The 17,914-nt window shown below is 40.6% G+C and overlaps 1 long non-coding RNA gene across 1 annotated transcript in view; it reads left to right on the plus strand.

The window, feature by feature from the left end:
• The first annotated feature begins 9,508 nt into the window (after nucleotides 1-9,508).
• LOC145550229 (uncharacterized) overlaps nucleotides 9,509-17,914 on the plus strand; it is a 151,989-nt gene continuing 143,583 nt past the window's right edge. The window contains exon 1 of the long non-coding RNA XR_014086143.1: nucleotides 9,509-10,378. This is a non-coding gene — a long non-coding RNA (uncharacterized LOC145550229). The remainder of the gene's footprint in view (nucleotides 10,379-17,914) is intronic.

Here is a 17,914-nt window from a genome sequence, read left to right on the forward strand (position 1 = left end):
AATGGTTGAATTACATCCTCAGTATGCAGTCAAGTTCCCAAGAGTCCTGCAGGACACTGACTCTTGAAACCTGGATTTGAGGACCCCTGATCTAGAGGATCATCAAGATTTTTTAATTTTGCCCTTTGTGTTACATGCCTTCTCGTTCTGTTGGGTCAGCAATAGTTTTGGCCTTGAGAATCTTCCATAAATGCCATTTTTGTCCACTCTCTTTATTATTGTTAAATTGCTTTATTTGAAGGGGGGTGAATAAGACTGACATGACACTGTCATAAACACCTGTCGTGAACATGAATAAGCCTTCATGAATATTTATGACTGTTGTCATAAAGTGTCATTCGGTAAATTATGACACTTTTAATACAAAGTTGACATTATTCAAAATGTCTTTGTTGTGACAACTTGACATTAACCAAGAAATCATTACTGACATAAATTTGTTCTAAAAGTATTACTGATTGCACTTTAAAAATTAGGTAACTTTATGTTCTTAAAGGTAAAGTTTAAACAGTAATGATTTCTTGGTCATTTTGGTTGACCGGTCAATCTGGGTAAGGATTATGTTTCTAACGGTGGTTTGCAGGACTCCCAAAACCTTAGAAATATCTTTAACTATTTCCAGACCGACAGATTTCAGGGATTGTTCCACATGAGTTCTTCTGGCCTACTTCGTGTTGTCAGACAGATACTAGAATAAAAGGCCAAAGCAGAGGACTTCTGTACTATACCAACAGAATCTATCCATCCACTTTCTATATACCCTTGTCCCTTAGTGGGGTCGGGAGGGTTGCTGGTGCCTATCTCTAGCTAACGTTCCGGGCGAGAGGCGGGGTCACCCTGGACAGGTTGCCAGTCTGTCGCAGACACCAACAGAATCTCACTTTCAAAACCCTGAACTATCTCATAAAGGAATCAAACTGCAGCTTTAGACCAAAACCTCTAGATGACAGCCTAGAGAACAAGCAGTCCTTACCATCTCCATCTCCCTCATTGTTCGGTGAGGACTGTGGAAGCGCAGCGCGAGACATCTGTTTTCAGATGAGCCTCTGACGGGGAGCTCTGCGCGGGTTTTCCCTCTCTTTCCCTTTCTCCCTACAGATCCAACATTCCAGCACAGCTTTGCCAGGCTCAGCCGCTCGTCGTGAACGGCGAGGGGAGCATAATGGGAGAGGATCAAAGAGCTAAACGAGGGGCTAAAAGATACTGAAGCAGATTAGGAGTGCTTCCCACAATGCCGACAGCTGCTTTAGAACTGCGCCGGGCCTAAAGATATTGTCTCAGATTAGCGGCAGCGCTACAATGCCCAGGCAGCTGCCGTCTGCTGCCCGTAATACAATGGGAAAGGGAGGATCAGCGAGCGCGCTAAAAAACATGTGTTATCATCACAAAGGGATTGTCAGCTTCAAACGCCTTACATCCTCTATGCCATCCCTCAGGATCAAACAGGCTGTTGGCTGGCAGTTATCACAGAGCGCTACTCCAGTCTACTCATACCCATTCTCTACTTCTCCTCGCCCCCTCTTTCTCTTTTTTCCCCTCTCAGCAGGACTTAATCTCAGTCATTCTTGTCCTCGGAGTCATCAGCGACAAATAATCAAGACAATCCCCGTTGTCTAGAGTTTGGTTTGGGCCTTCTCGATCTCTTTCAATATTATCAACAACACAGGATCTCATTGTGGAACTTGTATACCGGAGCGACGCATTGTTCCTCCGTGTTCTCCGACGAGCTCAGCATCACACGCGAGCGACGTTTCTGAAACAGATCCGGGGATTTGATTGTTCCTCATTGTAAACCGATGAACTCTCTAACTCAATCCGCCGCATCCGAAGCAGACTCCGAGCTGAATGCATCACGCTCGTATGAATGTGTCATATTATGAGGCAACAATTACAAGAATTAGAGAAAGATTGTTCTCCGTTGAAAGGCGATGTTTATTCTCTCGCCGTTCTCCTTGCTTCGTCCCACTGAGGAGTGATTTCCCAAGTCACACATGGATGTAAACAGCGCAAACACATAAAAATGAAGAAGGAGACGTAATAAAGTTTCGGTGGTTTTCACTTCAAGTTCTTGGGCAGATGAACAATTTGAAGTTTCCCTGTGTTTTGTGGTGCAACAAAATCAGCTTTTCTTTGAGATAGACCAACACAAAGTAGCACATGATTTTGAAAAGGAAGGGAAGTGATGCAACAGGTATTTTGACCCAATCCTGCTCAGCAAAGTGTTCAAGCTGTCTCGTGTTTAAAGGATGATCACAGATCTGTTTGCCTTTGGATGGCCTTTAAGGAATAGCCCAATGCTTTCTGTCGGAGTACCCGTAACCTGCAACCGATGCTGAGTTTTCTGGCGTTGGGGAGTATGATTCACTCCAGAATGCCTTGGTAGCCTTGAGACTTTGTTGTGCCCCGGAAATATTCAAGGTTAGTTGGCGTTTCTACCACTTTCCAAGTGGGAAGTCTGACTTCTGGGGGCGCTCCAGTTAATGTTTCTGACCAAGAAGTTGGAATTTCTGATGGATTTCTCATGGTGAGAATGTATGACTGCTCCCAGAAAACAGCAAATGTGCAAGGAAGATAAGAACAGTGAAGGCTTCAGAATCTTGCAAGCATCTGCATTCATTTTTGGCGGAACAAGCATATTTGTGCACTTCTTTTATGAAAGCTGATTGGTCAATCATAAAATTGACCAATACCAAGGACTTTCAGCAATCTTCATTTGGGTGTGATTGGATGTGTTGATAATGCAAGCATTCATATTCTAATTTTCTATTTCATTAACAGCATTACATCCTAAAAAGATACAGGTAGAGATCAGGTTAGACCATGTTAACTTCTATTAAGGCAATTTATTGTTTTTTTCAAAGAATCTGATGTTAAATCAGCATCACAATATCAACATGCTTTTATCATGGATCCCACTTTTACTTGCTTCTTTCCCCCTGTATAGCCACATTGCAGAGATTTTAAGCATGACTTATTAGACGACTACAGAATCCTTAATTCATCAACCTGCTACCACTATGTTTAGATCATGATCATTTAAAAAAGAAAAAAAAAAGCTTTTTCACATTTTTTAAATGTTAGTTTTTAGATTTGAAAAGACACCATACAAAAGTTTAATATCATCAGCAATATGCTGTTTACTATTTCCTGTTTTCTTAAAAGATGGTAAAGATTATCAAATCCAAAATGATAAGATTCCAAGTGAGACGTGGCTATTTAAACAAACTCTTTTGATGGCATCAGTTGTTGTGAAGGTGAAATGCCTTTTTAATTTTGACCTAAAATTCAGAGTCTGTGGAAATCACGTCTTCTGTTATGTTCGTGGCGTTATCCGAGGCGCCTCGTCTCTGGAGCTATCCATCCGTTTTGGATGGAGAAATGCGAGACTTGGAGCGTCCCGCGGACTCCCCTCGTTCTCCAGTAGATGCCAGCAGTGAACCATTGTAAGCGCTGCATCCACCCTCCCCGCCCCCACCTCTCCTGCTTTAATTCGAGGGTTCTCTGCCTCTAACTGCTTTGGAGTTGGAGATGGTACAGATGGCTGGCCTAAACGCAACACTTATCCAGACATTTCACTGTTCGCAGAATGATATCAAAGTCAACTCAAAATGGAGGCTGTGCCATCAACTTGAAACAAATTCTAACACTCCCAACAAAATTGTATTGTGAGCAAAGTCACCATGGATTTTGGTCAGCGTTCAGCACAGATGTCCCCTCCCCTGAGTGTGTGTGTGTGTGTGTGTGTGCACTCACGCTTGTGTCTAAACGTGTGTGTGTGTGTGTGTGCGGTTGCGTTAAATAAAAACAGGAGCTCACATCCTCTTAAAAATTCTGTAGTGGATTTTGGGGGATAAATACTCACAGTTCTAATGTTTTAATCCAGATTGGATTCAGACACATTTATTTATTTTAGAGCGTGAGAGTTTAAATCACGCTTTAAAACATTAGGAGGGCCGCAACAAAAACAAATACCCTAAATTATGGGAAAACGTGGCAGCCTAATTCGAACAGCAACAGGCTTCAATTTCTCTTCATTTCTGTGCAAGATAAGCTTCACATATATGTTATATTATATTATATTATGTTATATTATATTATATCATATTATCAAAAAACAGTTATATAATATATATTGTTAATAACTGGAATTTCTATTAATACTTTCAAAAAATTATTTACATTTTATTATTCCTTTCTAGTTAATTCCATACATTCAATCCAATTCTCCTAAAATATTGACATAAATTCATTTAATAATTCATATTTTATTTGTTTTGCTCATTGTTACTCTCCCTCCTGACACACACATCGCAGTCAAGCGAGCCCAGATTGAAGTTGTCAAATTCCACTTACGAGTGTGCTAACCTCAGTTTAATTTTAATATGTGCAAATTAAGAACTACACTTGTTTCTTAAGCAAAGCGTCCTGATGGAGATGAATGAGGAGATCTTACTCATGATGGCATTAGGGGGGGAGAAAAAAAAATTGTTGTGAAAACACCAGCAGCACCCGAAGATCCAGTTTAATTACAAAACATGTTCACAGCTCGTTTAACAGGAAATACACTGAATGTGTGTGTGTGTGAGTGTGTGTGAGACCGCTGTTCCATTACCAACAATAGGCTATCTGTGCCTATTTCTCAAGGGCGGGGCCCCTGAGACCTGGCCTCCCCGTGCGATTGGCTGGCTCGCTGTTGTGAGAAGTTTACTTTGGAAGGTGCTGCACTGTGATTATTATTTTTTTTGCTTCCAATTAAACGTGGAATGCAGGACTCTTGAAGGCCATTTGAAGTGTGTTGTGTTTGTGTGTGCACATATATCCGTGTGCAAGTGTGTGTTTGTATCCATAACCTCCTCCTTTCATTGCCACACAACACAGAGGTCCTTCAAGCGAAGACGCCGCGGCCTCCCGAAGCAGGTAAGACGGGACCCCGAGCGGGCTCGGGTTAGTTCTCCGTGCCAAACGCGCCGCGTCTCAGTCTGATTGCGTCTGCGCTCGGCATCGTGACCCGAGGTGGAAACGGGGAGGCTGCGAACACACAAGCAGCAAGTTATTTTCTTGCTATGTCAAAATCTTCTCATCCGGAGAGGATTAGCACTTCCTGGGAATGTGTTTGTGTGTGTGTGTGTGTTGTGTGTGAGTCATAAAAGACCTCTGGCTTCTTGTTTACTGTTTGTCAGAGGTGTCTTGTGTCTGGATGTGATTACAGCCGTCTTTCCCCCACCCCTTTCAGTTCGATCACACGAGTGGGTACGGCCTGTTTCCAGACGGCCTCGTCAAATACAGACAAATTACTGGGTAAAGATGTGCAAAAAAAAGGGGAAGCCTTGAAATTATTTCAGCTTTTATTGCAGCTATATAATCTCATATTGAAAAAAATAATAAATGAAAACTTTAATTGACTTTTATTCACTCAGATAACATTTTTTGACTTCAAAAATTCTGTGATGCTTTGGGCCTACATCTGTTCAGTAGGCCCCTGGAATCTTAAGCTTACCACAAACTGTGCAGTTTGAAATATCATATTGGACTTTAGCATGTCACACAACATAAACACGACATAAAGACATGACAGTGAGTCTTTTCACGCCGTGTGACGGAAGGTGCAGCAGAAACCTTGGACAGAGAGACCAATCTCAAACTGAATGGAGAGCAGGTTGTGATCGTAAATGCTCTTATTATTATAATTAAAGTCTGAAATGAAGGTTCAGAGACCTTCTGATTTCCCCAAAGGATTTTGTACAAGATGGCCAACAATGATCCAGTCTAAACCTGGCGTTAGTACATGGCATTGTAAACCCTCTGAAATTCAAGCTATTACCAAAAGTATTGGCTTGTTTGTGTTCACAACACATGTAAGCTTGCAATTGTGTGAAATCCAGTTCTTGATCCACTTGATGACAACAGGCCAACTTCTGCAGCTACAGTACAATAGATTCAACTCTTTGAAGACTTTCCACGAGAATGTGGAAAGGTTTTAAGAATGTGCTCATGGACGTATTCGACCATTCTGATTCATCCCAAATATGTTCTGTCAATTTGAGGTCATGACTGTTTGCAGGCCAGACATATTTTTACACACCAATCTTGTTCATTCATGTCTTTAAAGGCCTTGCCTCATGTGAAAGGGTCCATCCCCAAACTATTCACACAAAGTTGGGAACACAAACTTGTGCAAAATGTCTTGATATGTCGAACTTTGAGGTCCTTTCACTGGAAAGTAAGGGGCTGAGCCCAACCGCTGAAAAACAGCCAGGTAAGCCCAGACTTCTCCAGAGAACATATCTCCACTGCCTTAAAATCAATTGATATCGTGCTTCACTTTTACAATTTACATTGCACAAAATTCTGCTGCTCAGCCATGGAAACCCATTCCATGAAGTTCTCCATTGACGTCACTCTCTTCAGAAAGCGGCCCACTCTGCCATTATGGACGTCAAAGCATCCTATGCGCCGCTGTAAAGCTTGTCAAAAAGACCTAAGCCTAACCTCACTTTAAAAGCGGTCAAAGGGTACTTCACAGTCAGCTGCACAAATAGACAAGGATGAAAAACAAACATGTCATTTTATTGTGCAGTTTTTAATGAGGAACAATATGATGTTGATGGATAGCAGCTGTCGATCACAAGGAACTGCAGCTCTTGGTGTATACGTGGATTTGCAGCAAATGGTTTTTACAAGGTAAGAGCCGGCAATTTGATCAAATCAGCACATCAAGAGGGAGAAGGTATGGGTCGGTTTCTAAGCTAACTATTTCTAAGCTATATATTTCCAACTTTTGTAAATATCGTTGTCTATGGGCCTCAACTAAGTGTGATACTTCCAAAGGCAAATTAGCTTGTCTTGGCCAAGCAGAAGTCATGGCTAAACTGGCAAAAACAACTTGGGAAAACAATCTCAGTCGTTGAACACTCCCGTCCCTCACTTCCGACATACGTCATGGCGCCTGGTGTGATTAAATGAACTATTGCAAAGGATCGATCAGTTGTTCTTTATCTAATCTGAAGGCCACATGAAGTTTGGGCATCTCCACTCAGCAGAATGTTGGTGACATCTTTGTAGTCTATTCACATCCACTGACTCAGTCTGTTATTTTACATTGCCTACTACTTCTTCTTCTAAGTTGCTATACTTCCCATTCACTTCCATCCATCCATCCATCCATCCATCCATCCATCCATCCATCCATCCATCCATCCATCCATCCATCCATCCATCCATCCATCCATCCATCCATCCATCCATCCATCCATCCATCCATCCATCCATCCGATTATGGAATTGTTGTTAACGAGCAAACTTCCCAATTGGGGTTACCGCTGTGGCGTCTTATCACGGTATCACTTTGGAATTCACTTGAGTTCTTCTAAAGGCAACCCATTCTGTATTTTGTGCATTTGTGGTCTTGAAAGTCATTGTAACATCTGAATTCAACAATTAAAATGTACGACCTAATACTTCAGACACTAGAGCGAAATCTGAAAAATGTGTCGTCAATGCATCTTTCAATAGGAAACGGAGGATACATTTCTTATTGAAACTTCTCTGCCATTGATTTGGTAGGACCAAAACAAGACAGAAACGGCTGACAATACAAAATCGACCATCTTTGATGACCATCCGAAATCAACCTGTGGGCTAAGCTGAAGAGAAGAGAGCAGAAGAGAGGACCCAGGACTCTGGATGAACCGGTCTAAGATCCCTGTCTCTGTATTCTCCAGCTGGGTGAAATGTTATCGAAGAAAGCTGCTGTAGCACAAACGCAAACAAATGTAATTAATTTATAAATTAGATTTTGCTATTTTTTTTTTCTGAGAGAGCTAATATGATTGCAATAACAAATTAATTCCTTTCAAGGCTTTTTACACATTTTTGCCAGGATCGCCAATAAATTTGTGTACATCTAATGTAGAGGGCAACAAACGAAGGAGAAGATGTCATCAACAGATTAAGTACTCCCAGACGATTTGTGTGGTACAATGTGCCCCGCCAACAAAAAAATAAAAATAAATAAATAAAAATTAAAAAAATAAAAACAAAGATGTTAGCACCCAATATGTGGAGAAGGCGGAAATAAAAGAGAATCTCAACTTAATGAACATGCATTACTGGCATGGGAGCGCTTTCATCAGCCTCCTTTTCAAACGTGTTTTCACGTCCCCTCAGATGCAACATCACAGCCCCACTGAATCTGACAGGGAGGAGAGAAAGTCTTTATTTAGACTCAAATGGGTCTCATCTGAAATAATGAATATGTCCTTGAGAAAAACAAAGAGCCCCGCAAAACAGGCTACTCTTCTACAGAGGAAACGGAGATGGCAGATAATTGTTTTCAAGTCTGGCACCGCTCTGTAAATGAGTTTGTTCTGTTCTCCGGGCGGCTAACTGTGCCTTTACTTCCTTTTATTTCTCTCTACTCATTGTTTCTTCTTACACACACACATACGCACACACACCTTTTGATTTTCCTTCTTCCCTCACCTTTGTTTTTTTCTTGTTATCCAGTCTCTATGTTTACCCTCTCCTCTGCTTTCTCAACAGCCTTTTTTTACTTTCCTTCCTCTTAATTTGTCTTCTCTCCCTCTTTCCAGCATTCTTTGATGCAGCCAGCTTTTTACATCTTTGCTTTATTTGTTGTCCCCCCCCCCTTTTCTCCTTTCCCTCCTCCCTTTGTTTTGTTTGCTTGCTAAGCGCTTACAACAGAGGAATTTTCTATTTTACTCTGTTGTTCACAGCAAATGGCTTACCTTGACTTCAGCCGCCTCGGCCTGCTGTGTTCTCGTCAAAAAGTTATTAGTGCTTGGCAACAATTGAAGGGGGTCTCCTCACAAAACGCGGCTCTATTGAGCTCCGAGCCGCTTTGGACAGTTTCTTACAGTAGATCTGGCCATTGAGACAAACAATAAATAAGAGCGAGGAACAAGGTGTTGCCCGTGGATTGTTAAAAAGTCCTTGTAGACATAGATAAAGGAAACCACTGATTCAAAGAGCCTGGAGGAAATCCGAAAGAACTTCTTTTTTCTCTCAAAATTTTCCTTCTCTTGTTGAACACATGGATATTTAAATACAGTTCTTCTCGCTTCCCTACACTGTGGGACTTTCATGTTCTTGCGTTATTTAAATGAAATTATTCGTTATTTTCAGTTGGGCTCGCTGAGGTAACAAAACACAACCTTGATTATCAATACATCTGAATAGGATGAGCTGAAGAAGAAGAATAAAAATACATTTCTTTTTAGATAATTATAATTAAGACTCTGTTCACAAAAAAGACACAAAGTCAATAGATTCCTCACCAACCAGGACCTGAAATCCAATAAGACTAGCTTATATGTAAAACTAACAATGGTGACAAAGACGACTTGCAGTTTTGATCAAGTATCGTAATAGAACGTTTCACAATCATACAATTAGTGAGGATGATGTCACTGTGTTTGATTGAAAATGTAGAAAAACAGTCTATAACAACTTTCCTGAAGGTTGATGTAGTTGGGGATGTTTAGATTATATATTTATGATCTATCCTGTAGAGGGCTTCTAGTTTGTGTTGGTATAGTTTGCTAGGTATGTTTTTTTTTCTCCAGAGATTGTAAATTATGATCATCTCTCATCAGTGTATGTTCAGGTTCAATCAAAATAGATGCATTAGTGAGCATAAAACATAGAGAATAGTATGGAACTGGTTAACATGCATAAAATAAATAAAATACATATAAGAAGCAGAAATGTTATGACCTGTACAGATAGCTTTAGGGCTCCGTGAATATTCCATGTTCTTCAAACGCCGCAAGAATGCTTGAGGTAAAGTGAAAATGTACTCCATAATAAAAACCATTTAGTTACGTGATTGGATGCGTAACTAAATTGTCTAACACCGTGACTTCTGATTGGCTGAACGGATGACGCACGGAAACCAGGTCAGTAATAACGTCAGGAGAACGTGAAAAACAGAAACGCCGAACGAGACGCTAGACCCCGAGTAGCAAGCTACAAATGGAGAAAAAAAAAAAAAAAAAAAGAGAGACCGAACATAGGTCAGTCATATTTTAAGCCACGTCTATGTTTCTGGCTGTTGTACATGCTACGCTACATAAAACAGCGGGACTTGAAGAATCTTTCGCATGCCTTGTGTAGCTTTGCCAAACCGACGTAATGGGCGAGACGGCAGCTGCACGTGGTAGCTCTCCAGGAAACCCTGGTAGCTCGACTGGCAACGCTGGGCTTCATGTGAGTAGTAAACTTTGCTGCGTTTGTGGACAGCACCGGAAGACACTCCGCCGGAGAAACCAGATAGCGCTCCATACTGCAAGGTCCTCTGACAACGCGGGATACAGCGACATGTGCCGCCAGACTCCGCCTGTTGCTCTGCTCCAACGTGGTAGGGAGGCGTCACTCAAGGTCATTGACATTTCACCGCAGCTTATGCGAGGACTAAATCTATTCTTCTTCCACTCTTGAGTACTAAACAGGCCTGCAACGTTAGGGCTAATGTGTGTCGAGAAGTCAAACAGCGCTGATTTTGATTTGGGATTGAGTTTTAGCTATTTATTCTTCACAAGGTTGTGCAGCAGATGTGAAATTAGATTCCCAGGTGTATTTTTATTAGACATGTTCTATTCAAAAAGTATGCTGTAGTTATTGAGGGAGGAAAATTGAAAGGGTATAATTGCTGTTTTATGTAAATGTTAGTGTTACTGAAGTAAGCTTAAAGTTCAAAACTTTAAGCTTACTTGAAGCAAAACTGAGGTACTTTTGAAATATCCTTGTGGTTTTAAAAAAACTTAACAGCAATCTGCTTTATTTTTCTTATTTGAAAAATTGCTTTATTACTCTACTAGGTGTCCCAGAAGGGTCAACAAAATGGAGTTAGTCAGTTGTCTGTTTGCTGTAAGGGTGCTGTAGATTTTTTTTCTGTTGCCTTTTAGCTATTTGGTGTTTTGTTGTGGCTATTTTCTTGTTTGAGGGTTTTTTGCTAGTGTTTTGTGGCTGTTTGCTGCTGTGGCTCTTTGTTGGTGTTCATGGTGTTGTTGGGGCCTTTGCAGTAATTGGAGTCAAAATTGCTTCAATCATACTTACCTCTTTATGGTGGTGTACAAATAAAGCGGCACAAAACCATGAATCATGATTTTTTTTATTTTTATTATTGTTTATTTGATTGGACAGACACAAGAAACTAAGATCAAGATGCCTGTATCAAAGTGTTGGTACCAAAGAACACCAAAACATTTGGCATTCTTTGTAATACCAAAGAGCTTGACGGTCATCACTCCTACCACTGTCTCCATAATCATCACCAAACTTGTCAAAGGGACTCTCTGGGACCCTTCTGGCCTCAAAGGTCTTCCCAGAAAAAGCCACAAAGTGTTTCTGGGGACAAAGATATCTGAATTTCCCTCTACTGTTAATCTTGCGACCTGTTCTTAGTTGGGCAGAAGGCAGCATATCTCCTCTAGCCTGAGAACATGCCCAGATTTATCAGGTCTCCATATCTAGAGACCTGTTACTACAATATTTCCGTCTGAATTCAGAAAGTTAAATGCTTTGCTTCCTCTCTGCTTACTTTCCCACTTCCCTTCATAGTCTCAGTGGTTTTCTATTCCCAGGGTTCCACTCCACACGCCTCGAGTCCCTTGAGAACCATTCGTAGCCCTCGCTGGCTGGTAATAATGGCTTTCTAACGTCGTCTATTTAGACTGCAAGTTTCCATTAAATCTCACCATGGCATTGCAGTTCATATCCTTAATTATGCAGCAAATGTCCCCAAGGGAATATCATGGAGGCCACCACTCCACAATCTGTCCATATGGCACTTAATTAAAAGTTTTCTTAAGAATAAATTGTATTCAATTCAATTAAAACTGTAATGTCATACCAAAATAATGGGCATAGCCTCCTACAACGTGCAGCTCAGAACGCGTGCACAAAAAAAAGTCTTTTCTCTCCCCCCACCCTCCTCTCCATGTTTGCAATGGGAAAAGTGCATATCTGCCTTCCAAAAAAGCCCCCTACTAGAAAATATGCAAAAGGCAAATATCACCAAAGCCTCCTACATGCCACCAAGCCCCAGGCAACAACGCGCTTGAACAGTCGAGCTATTTCTAGATTCTACTCTTGGAATTCACACCATGACAAATGAACCTTTGGAGTTTGGAATTCCTATTTATCTGCGGCGCACAGAGCCTCTTGATTTGGGTGTGAAGAATAAAGGAATTATATGGACAAAAAAAAAACAGACAACTTAAAGGATAAATGATAAAAAATAAATAAATAGATTGTGTGTGTGTGTGTGTGTGTATGCTTTCCCTCTGGAGCCTGAGCTATTTGTTCATCTGATTTGAGGGCGTTTTGGGTGGGCGTGTCCTTATCATCTGGATGCTCTGATCTAACCAAAGCAATGCAATATTTTATTTATTTTTAAAATAAGCTGCATCTGATATTGAACATCCCTGGCATATATTCACAGCAAAAACCCTGCAGGATTGTCTCCAAGAAAAACTGTCTCCTTTCAGACAATAAATAACGTGTACTTGCATGTGTTTCTCCTGCCCTGAAATGCTTCAATAAGTTAAAACCTGCACGAGAGCAAACACTCGCCTGAAATAATCACAGATTTACTCCGAGCAACCTCTTGCCTAACCTTCCAATTACAACTTCGTCTTGCAGATGATGAGCATTGATTAGAGGACGGGGGGAGAACAAAGTCCATTTGGTAAAGTAGGCCGCTGTTCCGCACACCCCATCTGCTGGGTGTGAGATGCTGACTTCATCTGTTGACAACGCAACGGTGACTAGGGAACCAGGGATGAGTTGATTTCCCTCTTTCGCTGGTTGAGCAGTGAAGGGCCCTACAGCGTAAACAAAGTGTTTTTCTTGTTCTAAACACAGAGTCTTGGCTCGGGTTTGGCTTGGACTTGGCTACTACGTGGGTGCGTGCGTGTGTGTGTTTGTGTGTGACTCTGCTGCTCACTCAACCCCACTTAAAGGACCTGTTCAGTTTCTACAACACAAATACCTCCCCAACTAGCCTTTAACAGGTGACCAGCAGATGTAGAGTACAGTGTTTTCACTCCCCTTGAACATTCCCACATTTTGTCATGTTGCAGCCACAAACTCCAGTTTTATTGGGATTTTAAAGGTCTGTTTACACAACAAGGCCAAGACAGTAAAGCGAGAATATAGTGTTGCACTTTGGCTTCTTGTTGATGCAGGATAACAGCATTTGCAAAAGTTTGACAACAGGTTTAATAGTAAAACTTTTTAGAATCCCACTGTGACTCGTGTTCGTGTACGCAAACCCAAAATATTCAGAAACGATGCCATCAGTCAATCTTGAACCTGAGACACCAACAACAGTGGTGGACCGCCATGTTCTGTCGGAACAATGATGGCGTCGGATTACATCGGCAGATCTTGTATGCCCCTCAGAACTTGTCTTCCTTTTGTTCCGGACTTGCAAGCATGTGGTTAACCACTGCGTTGTCATCATAAGGTTTCACTGCCTCCTGCAGGCCCGGCTTGCACACTACAGCGTTTTACAGTGCTAGCTATGTTTTCATTCCTCTGTTGTGCAAACGCAACAATTTTTCTTTTTTTTGGAACGTTGTCTTAGAAATAGGGTTTGAATGATAGCTCACCATGGAGAGATAATTGGGAAGAGGTTTCAAAAATATACTTTATTCTAATAAATAGAATTTTGAGTTGTTTGTATTCTAACCTAAAGTCAAAACTTTGTAGAATGACATTTCATTGCAGATATAGACTTTTTTTGGGGAAGTTTGACCAACTGCCACAGCTCTGGATAATGACGTTCCCACAGCATGATACAACCACCACTCTGTTTCAGAGTAAGGGTTTCACTAGATCTTTTCAGAACTCCTTCCTCATATTTTAGCCCCCTTCATAGCCATAAGAGCTACTCCTGGAGTTCTTATGGCTTCGTCTTTAACAATGGCTTCCTTATCAGTTCTTTTGTAGATATTCAATGTTGGGCATATTATTCTGGTGTCTTCCTTGTTCTTTGTGATGTGTTTGCTCACTAAGGCTTAATAGCAAACTACTAAGGTCTTCAAATAAACTTTTTAATACTAAAATTAAATTACACAGATGTATATTTGCTCATAAAGTGACTTTTGAAAGTTCTTTTGGATTTAATTTCGGAGATCCAAATAAACCAAGCCCGACGTTTGAACTCCATAGAATTTTTCCTCCACTTCACAACATTCTAGGTTCATCATATGGAATCCCTATAAAATATACTTTTGTGGTTGTAAAGTTGAAGCTGTGCGAATACTTTTGCAAAGTACTGTAAAATCTAAACGCTTAAAATGGAAAACCACATCAGCGTTACCCAACACGCACACACTACGCTGCATTTTGAGTAATCATGCCTTTGATTATTCGCACGCTAAAGAAGGGGTGTGAATGGAGACATACTTAAAAAAAAAAAAAAAGAAAAGTCAAAGCTGAGGGTCAAACAATTCCTTTCAAATCGTTGCATCTATTTTCTGCCCACTGCCTACACAGAAATACTCTGACTCACTAAACAGAACACCGAGTTTTGAGTTAATCACACCAATCAACACCTTAGGTCCAGAAAACATGCCTTTATATCACCGTGAGTGTTTGCTAGGATGTTTGAATGTTTGAAGGCAGATCCGGTGTTCGAGACAGCATTGAGCTGCGGGGCCTCGACCTGCCCTATTCCCTCTGAAAATGTGGTGTTAAAAAAAAAAAAAAGAAACCTGGGGAAAGCATTGATTTGAAACCGGTAACAAATATTTTAGCCTGTTGAAGATGTAATTGATTTAACTTCCTGGTCAGCACGCTTTAAATGAAAGGGAAAAGCAGAGGGAGAAATATCCGTGAGGGACAAAGAACGGCAGAGACGGGAGAAAGAAGGCACAAATAAATTTCGTCCTCTGCACTGTGGACATCTGATAACTCACAATGCGAGCCTGAGCGAAAACACTCGCTGTCAACAACCAGTTTCACTTGCACTAAGCCAGTCTAACAGATGTGCGCTCATCCAAAAACTAATGCAGATGCCACAGCTGCTGCTCCTGTGTGTGTGTGTGTGTGTGTGTGTGTGTGTGTGTGTGTGTGTGTGTGTGTGTGTGTGTGTGTGTGTGTGTGTGTGTGTGTGTGTGTGTGTGTGCGCGCGCGCGCGCAAGCAGGCTTCTATGTGTATGACTGTGTCAGGCATAGTTCGGCTGTGCCTTCATAGCTTTAAAAAAACAACTTTTAAAAAAGAGGCATAAATTTGCTCTTGTTGGATTTGATGATAATTACATTAGCAGATGAACACTTTCTTGGCTATTGTCCTGGTCTGCAGGGCTGATTCATGCTCACTAATGGGCCATGATGGGCTGCCCTGGACAGTATGTCTGCCCTTAGTGAAGATATATTTTGTTCTTTTAGGGACTGCAGAGGTTCAGGGGGGGCATCCTGTGGCCAAGTTGAGATTCTCATTCTGGTTCAGATGCTCCAACCTCCCACTTTACAGCTCAGATAAAGCTGGGCTCCACTCCCAGCTGTTTGTTTGAGAAATAACCTAAAAGGTAAATGGACCATTAGTTTTGAAGTCACATGAGCTCTGACTTGGTTTGATAGCTGTCAAAGTTAATTTTAGTGTTTAGGAAGAATACGTTTGGGTACTCTAGATATGCGTTGCTAACAAACTGCATGAATTGCGACATTTACAGCCATCTAGCGGTCAAGATGGAGCAGCCAAATATACTACAACATAGGCCTGTCAAAACAAACAATGATTCAACTAATAATATTATAAATTTAAACAAGCTCAGTTTGATTTCTTGTGTTTCTCCCTTCTCTCTCAAAGTCTTCAGTCTGGTGCTTTGGTCTCAACTAGCCCATTTTTTTGAAGGACATATTTGTTTAGGGAGACTTAAAAATTCATTGTATTTGTCGTTTCTGCTGTTTTGTTTATATATTTTGCTTATTTAAAATGTCTTCCAGTTCCACTGTAAATGGTTATTAGAATCTAAGGTTTATTGACCTTCTAAAATGTGTTCTTGCATTATTATGCCATTATATTACTTGAAAATGATTTTAAGACAACAATATGATCATTTATTGTAATCATTTTTGGGACAATTTATCACCTAGAAAAATTGTACTGTGACAGGCCTACTTATAAATGAGCCATTTACAGCATTTGCAGCATTGATTACTTTGCAATAAAGTAATGTGATGTAGAAGGAAGTCTTTGCTCTCTCTTTTTTCACCCATAAATGGCCAATACAAAGTACCTCATGAATGTTAGTGTATTTAATTGAGCCAGCTGATAAATGTTTTTTTCCTTGTCAATAATAGCCACACCAAAAAAAACAACAACAAAAAAAACCAAACAATTTCACAGAGGTAGAATTGTGTTGGTGAGTGATGTGGAGAGTCAAAAAATGTTTTTTGGTAGCCACAGTAATGGAGAGACAAATTAAAGGAAAACACCGCCACCATAATTTTGGGACGTCACTGGCAATCCTCCACAGTTTGAGAGTGGTGTTGAAGTGCACATTTTGTGTGTTAATCTGTGACACACATCACCCTGGTGATCATCTAGGAATGAGATGCTGAGAAAACTTTGATATAATGTGTGAGCTTTGATTTTTACATTCAAGTTGGCTTATAGACGTCTTTTATTTGAAAGGTATTTATGTGTTTGGCTCATTGGTGGAAGCTTAAATAACATTACTACTGTGATTAAAGTTTAATAGGGAGTAAAATAAAAAGTCTGAGAGGAATCATGATGTGGTGTGGCTTCAATTCCCCACCTCACCATCTGTGTCGCCAGATTTCCCGACTCCACAACGAACGCAAGAGTCAGAGTTTACATGACAGGCCGCATTTTCCCCAGTCAAGTTTATATTTTATACATCACAACCTGCATGGAAAGTGATCTACTAAAGTAATCCACTTTTGGGCCCTGTTTTTTTTGCACACGCCACGTTTATAAATGAATCCCCAGACCTTCGTTCAATTAAGAATCATTAAAAAGACTTAAATTTGTCTTGGGGGAGCTGAATGCAAAAGTTTTAATTGAAGAAATAAAATGCATTGGAAGCCACTAGAAAAAGGTACTCTTGTCAAAGAAATGAAGCAATTTGTTAAGAAAAACAGTCATTAATCAATATTTTTTTCAATGGTTCCAAATGTGACTGTCTCAACTAAATGACTCCTGATGAAAGTTAGAATTTTCAAATAGGGTTTTTCAATTATATTTTACAGTTTCATTTAATTTCCACCCAATGTCACTTTGGAAAATTTGTCAAATTGATGCTTCTTTCGCTTTCATATCTCCCATCGGTTAAAAGCACGTTCACACTAAGAGTTTGTCCCGTTGGCAAACTTACCTGCAAAAAAAATCCGAAACACACTCAACATAATCGCCCATCTGTTGCTGTTAGATCTGCGGCTATTGATCGTAATATTGCCTAAAAAAGTGTGCAAAAAAAGAAAGCGGCCCACTATCTCAACTTCTCCTCAAATTCACGGCCAAGTCTGGTAGCTTTGAGAACGAGGTTGTTTGGCTCCGTCTTTGCCTGGTGGGCAACACGCAGCCAAATTACCTGCAACTGAACGATTTCTCACGTTGAATAGGTTCAAAACTCCACATTCTGGTTACTTTGTTTATTCACTTGTATAAGATTTTACAGGAATCTTTTTTTCTTTTTTTTTTTTTTTTGAGCGATGAAACTTTTCAAGCGTTTACGGAGCAAAGTGAAAGCAAATGTTTTTTTTTTTCTTCCTTCCTTATCCATCCAAAGGTGTCACATTATAACAAGGCAGCGCTTTTAGAAAACGTTCCCCGATCCACTCGCCAGACTGTTGCTGTTAAAAACTGTGCGACTGTGGAACTACTGTTTCTCTGTGCACCGAGAAAACAGCCCCACAAACA

Source organism: Poecilia reticulata, chromosome 23 (genome assembly GCF_904066995.2).
Source record: "Poecilia reticulata chromosome 23, P_reticulata-male-v2, whole genome shotgun sequence".
NCBI classification, from domain to species: Eukaryota; Metazoa; Chordata; class Actinopteri; order Cyprinodontiformes; family Poeciliidae; genus Poecilia; species Poecilia reticulata.